The sequence below is a fragment of the Palaemon carinicauda genome, chromosome 32 (genome assembly GCF_036898095.1).
Source record: "Palaemon carinicauda isolate YSFRI2023 chromosome 32, ASM3689809v2, whole genome shotgun sequence".
In the NCBI taxonomy this organism is placed as follows: domain Eukaryota; kingdom Metazoa; phylum Arthropoda; class Malacostraca; order Decapoda; family Palaemonidae; genus Palaemon; species Palaemon carinicauda.
The window spans coordinates 1735172-1743232 of NC_090756.1; the positions used below are offsets into that span (position 1 = coordinate 1735172).

Below are 8061 nucleotides of genomic sequence, written 5' to 3' on the forward strand. Positions count from 1 at the left end.
TAGTTTTTATGACCAATTGAATTTTAAAGTCATATAATGCTTTTCTGTTATTTAAAGAAAACTGTCCTATATTTATAAACTCCAGTTTTTAATACACTTATTTGAAATGACCAACTGAATTTCAAATTCATCTTAAAGATTTTCTGTTATTAAAAAAAAAAAAAAGATAAAATTGCCCTATATTTATAAACTCTAGTTTTTAAAACAGCTATTTGAAATGACCAATTGAATTTCAAATTCATCCTAAGGTTTGTCTTTTATTTAAAAGAAAATAAAGTCTATATTAATCTGGTATATTGTTTCCAGAGAATCAAATGCGGTGTTACCATTTCGTTTTTGAAAAATCAATTAACACTTTAGATTCTGTTCTGAGCCTCTGAGGTAACAAAAAAAAAAAAAAAAAAAAAAAAAACTTTTATTCAGGACAATGTGGCTTGTTATTCGCATATGCTTACTTAGGCTTATTATGCGTGCATACTGAGAATTATTTACCCATATGAACTTCAGCTTAAGCCGTTGATAGAGGCCATTGGAGAGGACGCATCAGGCAACCGACCCCTTAATGTAGGGATAAAGGTTGGAAAGAAGAGAAGAAGTCTTAAGCTTGTAAGCGTATGTGCAATTCGGCGTATTTATAAACGCTTGTCTTTTTTGTACATTTGTTCTTCAGCTTATTTGTACACGTACTCAAGCTTATTTGCGCATGCTCACTGAAGGTAATTTAAGAGTGCATACTTGGAATTATTTGCAAATGTGCATTTGAACTTATAAATGCATGCCACTTACCTTTATTTATCATTCTCATTTCGGCTTATTACTAGCCTCCTGGCTAGTACAGTGGTAACGTGTTCGCCTAGCATTCGCAGCCAGCAGATCGATCCCAGCCCGGGACCGTGAGTTTTAGCTGTTTACTGGGGAGGCCACTGCTGTGGTTGGGTACCACAGTTGGGGTTTTGGCATCTATTCTGATGAAGCTAGAACTGAAATCAAGGTTGTTGTGGCCTGATTGGTAACGTCTCTTCCTGGTGATCGCCACACGGGGGTTCGAGTCCCGCTCAGACTCGTTAGCTCCTTTAGTGTCTGCAACCTTACCATCCTTGTGAGCTAAGGATGGGAGGTTTAGGGGAGCCTATAGGTCTATCTGCTGAGTCATCAGCAGCCATTATCTGGCCCTGTCTGGTCCTATCTTGGGTGGAGAGAGGCTTGGGCGCTGATCATATATGGTCAGTCTCTAGGGCATTGTCCAGCTTGCTAGGGAAATATCACTGGCCCTTCCTCTGCCATTCATGAGCGGCCTTTTAACCTTTTAAGCCTTTACCTTACCCTTATTAGTGCATTCCAATTTAAGGCTTATTACTTAAGCTTAGCCTTATGAATTCACATGCTGAGTTGGCTACACACGTGCACTTACTTTCACCTGATTATTTAACCCTATCTTCATACAGGAGCCTTACCTGCAGGAGGCTGCAGAGGAAGAACTGGGGACAGTCCTAGAGACACTCCCAAAGGTCCTGATGCAGACAATCCTAGTGCTGAAAGAAATCCTATATAAGTAATTGATCTTAAGTGAATAATTATATCCCAATATTTTAAGTTTTTATCTAAATTTTCATTGATTTGGTACTAATTGAAAAACTGTGTTATATTATCTATCTATTTACCAAGGCACTTTCACAAAATTGGGGTGGGGGGTGGGGGGCGGGTTAGCCGACATAAAAAAAAAGGAACAAAGGGGGACTTTTCCTCTCTTCGCTCCTCCCAGCCTGACAAGGGATTCAGCCGGGTTTGACAGGTACTGCTATTATATTATATATCATTTTTTTTAGTAAGATTTCCACCTAAGATTTAGCATTAAAATGAAGACAAACACTTTATTCTCACTTTTAAACTTAAGTGATATACTTTTATAAGTTAATTAACACTTACATTTTTAAGTTTTTACTTTAATTTTATTTCTTGTATAATCGACTTGACAAGTTTCATTTGAACATTTGTTACTTTTAAAAACTATATTTTTTTATGAAAATTTTCACGTAAGATTTCGCATTTAAATCAAGAACACTTTATTCTCACTTTTAAGATTAAATAATTTACTTTTATAAGTTAATTAATACTTATATACCAGTTTATAACTCGAAATTTTAACTCACCGCTACTCCATTATCCAGCCTTAACTCCCCAAGTATAATTTATTCTATATGACAAAATTATATAGATATGTTTAGCTCGTAAATAATACAAAAGATAAATAATAAATAAATTCTGTGGAACGTTTGATATTTTTTACTATTCAACACGTTAACCACAGGAATTTCTAACACACCATTACTGCGCTGCGGGTTCCTGTATGTAGCCCCACCCAACACCTTTATGCTCTATCCCTACACTGCTTGGTAACTCGCAGCTCAGTAAGGGAGTGTCCGGGTGTACCTCCTCAGTGCGAGGTATCCCAAAATTCATGTATCCAACTGTACGTACTTTTAAATCATGTTTTATTGATGAACAATCATTTCGAGGACAGGTAAAAGTAAGATTTTTATTGAGATTGAGAATTCTTTAAGAAAAGAATCTTATACCTGTGTTTGTGTAGATATTGGTTAGAATTTATCTGTTTGCACGGAGGTAATTGATAGGTGCCTGTTGCTGCATGAAAATAACTGAGAATACCTGTGTTTGCATGACTTCATTGATAGTTAACTGTTTGCATGAAGATCATTAAAATTTACTTATGTTTGCATAAAGATCATTAAAATTTACCCATGTTTGCATAAAGATCATTGAGATTTACCTATGTTTGCATGAAGATCATTAAAATTTACTTATGTTTGCATAAAGATCATTAAAATTTACCCATGTTTGCATAAAGATCATTGAGATTTACCTATGTTTGCATGAAGATCATTAAAATTTACCTATGCTAACATAAAGATAATTGAATTTTACCTATGTTTGCATAAAGATCATTAAAATTTACCCATGTTTGCATAAAGATCATTGAGATTTACCTATGTTTGCATGAAGATCATTAAAATTTACCTATGCTAACATAAAGATAATTGAATTTTACCTATGTTTGCATAAAGATCATTAAAATTTACCCATGTTTGCATAAAGATCATTGAGATTTACCTATGTTTGCATGAAGATCATTAAAATTTACCCATGTTTGCATAAAGATCATTGAGATTTACCTATGTTTGCATGAAGATCATTAAAATTTACCTATGCTAACATAAAGATAATTGAATTTTACCTATGTTTGCATAAAGATCATTAAAATTTACCCATGTTTGCATAAAGATCATTGAGATTTACCTATGTTTGCATGAAGATCATTAAAATTTACCCATGTTTGCATAAAGATCATTGAGATTTACCTATGTTTGCATGAAGATCATTAAAATTTACCTATGCTAACATAAAGATAATTGAATTTTACCTATGTTTGCATAAAGATCATTAAAATTTACCCATGTTTGCATAAAGATCATTGAGATTTACCTATGTTTGCATGAAGATCATTAAAATTTACCCATGTTTGCATAAAGATCATTGAGATTTACCTATGTTTGCATGAAGATCATTAAAATTTACCTATGCTAACATAAAGATAATTGAATTTTACCTATGTTTGCATAAAGATCATTAAAATTTACCCATGTTTGCATAAAGATCATTGAGATTTACCTATGTTTGCATGAAGATCATTAAAATTTACCTATGTTTGCATAAAGATCATTAAAATTTACCTATGTTTGCATAAAGATCATTAACATTTAACTATGTTTGCATAAAGATCATTATAATTTACCTATGTTTGCATAATGATCATTAAAATTTGCCTATATTTGCTTAAATATCAAATGAACTTTAGTTCCATGTATTAGATAAATGACAAAAATATTTACCTGTTTTTTTTTTTTTTTTTTTTTTTTTTTTTTTTTTTTTTTTTAGACATAACTGAAAATATCCTCTGTTTGCTTGAAGGCGATTTAAAATGACCTATTTTCACATTAAGATAATTAATCATTTCATCCTATCTTTAAGAAAAAAAAACTGTTGGAAAAGGAATGTAGGTTCCGTTTTGTCTTGAATCCTCATTCTGTCTTTGAATATATTTTCTTATCAACTTGATTAGGAAATCCAATTGTCTTTGCTTAAAGACAACTTTCTTGTCTTTGCTCAAAGATAACTTTCTTGTCTTTGCTCAAAGACAACTTTCTTATTATTGAAAGCATGAAAAGTCAATATTGAATAGATTTTCTTATCAATGTAATTATGAAATCAACTTGTCTTTGCTCAAAGACAACTTTCTTTTCATTGAGAGCATGAAAAGTCTGTCTTGAATAGATTTTCTTATCAAAGTGATTAGGAAATCAACTTGTCTTTGCTCAAAGACAACTTTTTATTGAAATCATAAAAGTCTGTCTTGAATAGATTTTCTTATCAAAGTGATTAGGAAATCAACTTGTCTTTGCTCAAAGACAACTTTTTATTGAAATCATAAAAAGTCTGTCTTGAATAGATTTTCTTATCAAAGTTATTAGGATATCCACTTATCTTTGCTCAAAGACAACTTTCTTTATATTGAAAGCATGAAAAGTTTGTCTTGAATAGATTTTCATATCAAAGTGATTAGGATATCCAATTGTCTTTGCTCAAAAACAACTTTCTTTATATTGAAAGCATGGAATGTCTCGTCCACAAGACAGGATTTGGAAGTCGAAAAAATTAGTCAACTCTAGTCAAATTTTTTTTAATGAGGCGTATTTGCACCGACTCGCATTGGTGCCGTTTCAGCTCGGAAAAGTTTCCTGCTCTCTGATTAGTTAGAATTATCTTGTGCGATCAATCAGCGACCAGGAAACTTTTCCGAGCTAAAAGGGCACCCCCTGCGAGTCGGTGCAAATCTGCATCACTAAAAGAGAATTGACTTTAGTGAGTGATGCAAAGCTCGCGAGACCTTTGGAAGATACTCTTTTCTACTCTCCTACTCAAGAAGTTAAATTTGGCTAATATACTTGATACTTACATCCAAATATGTGTTCAGCCCCAAAGGGAAAAATCTTGGAGGACCTCAGGAGAGCGGCTCGGTCTGTTTTTTTTGCATTTTGGGGGAAAAGGAACCATAAGATTAATAATAGCAAATATATACAAAAAGAAGAATTGCATAGAGTTGTGTATTTTTAGTCTGTGGTGGTGATAGTGAAATGGTGATCTAGTGGTGATTTTAAGCTGTGTTGGTGATATTGGTTGAGGTGTATGTGCTGGTGGTGTTGAAGGCCTGGATTTGATGGTGATAGCTGTGTTTGCCAATGGTGATAGTGTTTTAGGTGGTGTTAGATATGAAGATTTGGAATTTTAGTGTATATTAGAAGATTTTTTGTACAATACAGATTATATATGTAAATATATATATATATATATATATATATACATATATATATATATATATATATATATATATATATACATATATATATATATATGTATATGCATATATATATATATATATATATGTGTGTGTGTGTGTGTGTGTGTGTATGTGTGTGTGACCATACATATATGAATAAAAGAAAGTAAGATTATAAATTATACACAAACAGTGTATGTATATAAGCAAAATTAAAATGATCCCAATAAACAATTAGAATGCATTAGAAAATATTTCAAAAAATTGAATGACAGAAGCCACAAGAGAATATCTTATCCAAAATAAGAATAAAAATTAATATGCTTAACAATAAAAACGGTAGACAGAAGGAATAAGATTTTGTTTTGAAATTACAATAGTGATAAGAACATTATGCTCATAACATTTTGCATTATTGGAGATATAAAAGGTAATCAGTTTCTGTTGTGACGAGCCGAAAGAAGGTTGTGACTCAAAGACAGGATGAAAGCAACTGAGTAACTTTATGACAGAACACTCTCCTTTATATACAAAAACTCAATGCAACAGGAAATTTCCTGTTCAAACTGACACCGCACCGGTTAACAGTTAACAGTGAGAAAAACAGACATGTTATTTCAGGTTCTTTTTAGTGCGAGGGGAGAGCAAAGATAAAAGCATAATATATACACAAAATGAAATGTCGTTACTATGTACGAACAGTTGGTACACTGTCAATACGTTATAATTAGGGTAAATAAACCATAGGTTTTTTTTCCATAATTTTACAATAGAATTGTTAAAGCTTAAGGGCCAAATATGGAGAACGGTAACAGCAGTTTGATTGACAGACACATTGGTTTGCGAATATTGATAAATTGAAAATATATGATTATTTTCGAAAAAAAAATTAACATCATGGACATCATCTCATTTGTAATTGGTGTACAAAACAACAACAACAACAACAACAACAACAACAACAGCTAGTTTCATTAAGGTATTTGTATGTTATAAACAAATTGAAAACATATGAATATTTTAGAAAAATCTTATCATGGATATCATCTCAATAGTTATTTACGTTATCTTGATAATTTGTGTACATAACAACAACAACAACAACATTATTATCATTATTATTATGATTATTATTATTATTATTATTATTATTATTATTATTATCATTATTATTATTATTATTATTATGATTATCATTATCATTAATCTATTTACTATTATTATTATTATTGTGATAATTATTATTATTATGATAATTATTATTATTATGATTATTATTATAATTATCATTATTATTATTATTATTATTATTATTAGCTAAACTACAACCCTAGTTGGAAAAAGCAATATGCTATATGCCCAAGGGCTCCAACAGGGAAAAATAGCCCAGCGAGGAAAGGAAATAAGGTACTAAATAAACAACAACAACAACAACAACAACAACAACAACATCTAGTTTGAAAATAGGGTGTATATTCGTCCCCAGATGGCGCACCATTACTTACACGTCCATAAATATGAAATATTTATAAAATTGAATAAACTTTATCCTGTGTCTTTGTTATGACAGAGTCGTTCGCTTTTGAAAATCATAATGAAAATATAAAAAACGTTTTGACAATTCGATATATTTTCTTTCTTCCATTGACTTTACTATAGTCATGCATTAATTAACAATATAAAAACGTTTTTGACTTTTCGAATATATTTTTCTTTTTACTCTTTCACTGTCACTGAAGATTCATCTATTATTGGAAACAGCTAACTAAGAGGAAAGGATATTTCATTGTTGGTTTTTTTTTTTTTTTTTTTCATTGAAAATCAAATGTCAATATATCCCTAAAGTACAAATTGGTCGGAAACTTCATATCAGGATATCAAAGTTCAATTAGTGATGCTGGAAAAAAAGTAATATTAATTTGCAGATGTCTGTTTTAAATATAGCTACTCTCGCAAAATCTAGACTGTAAAAATAAATAAAAAATATGATATTCATTTTAGATCAAATATTATTTGCTGTTATTGGGTTTATTATTATTATTATTATTATTATTATTATTATTATTATTATTATTACTTGCTAAGCTACAATCCTAGTTGGAAAAGCAGGATGCTATAAGCCCAGGGGCCCCAACCGGAAAAATAGCCCAGTGAGGAAAGGAAACAAGGAAAAATAATATATTTTAAGAACAATGACATTTAAATAAATATTTCCTATATAAACTATGAAAACTTTAACAAAAAAAAGAGGAAGACAGTGGAAGACCATGGTACAGAGGCTATGGCACTACCCAAGACTAGAGAACAATGGTTTGATTTTGGAGTGTCCTTCTTCTAGAAGAGCTGCTTACCATAGCCAAAGAGTCTCTTCTACCCTTACCAAGAGGAAAGTAGCCATTGGACTATTACAGTGGAGTAGTTAACCCCTTGGGTGAAGAAGAAGGTTTAAAGGCCGCTCATGAATGGCAGAGGAAAGGATCAGTGACATTGCCCTATCAAGCAGGACAATGCCCCAGAGACTGATCATATGTACATATGATTAGATAGGACCAGGAAGGGCCAGGCAATGGCTGCTGATGATTCGGCAGATAGACCTATAGACTCTCCTAAATCCCCCACATCAATAGCCCACAAGGATGGTGAGGTTG

The 8061-nt window shown here is 31.6% G+C and overlaps 1 long non-coding RNA gene across 1 annotated transcript in view; it reads right to left on the bottom strand.

Moving 5' to 3' along the window:
• LOC137625698 (uncharacterized) overlaps positions 1 to 5102 on the bottom strand; it is a 7831-nt gene extending 2729 nt beyond the window's left edge. The window contains exons 1-2 of the long non-coding RNA XR_011040872.1: positions 5033 to 5102; positions 1455 to 1532 (exon numbers count right to left, since the gene is read on the bottom strand). This is a non-coding gene — a long non-coding RNA (uncharacterized lncRNA). The remainder of the gene's footprint in view (positions 1 to 1454; positions 1533 to 5032) is intronic.
• Between the last annotated feature and the right edge of the window lie 2959 nt (positions 5103 to 8061).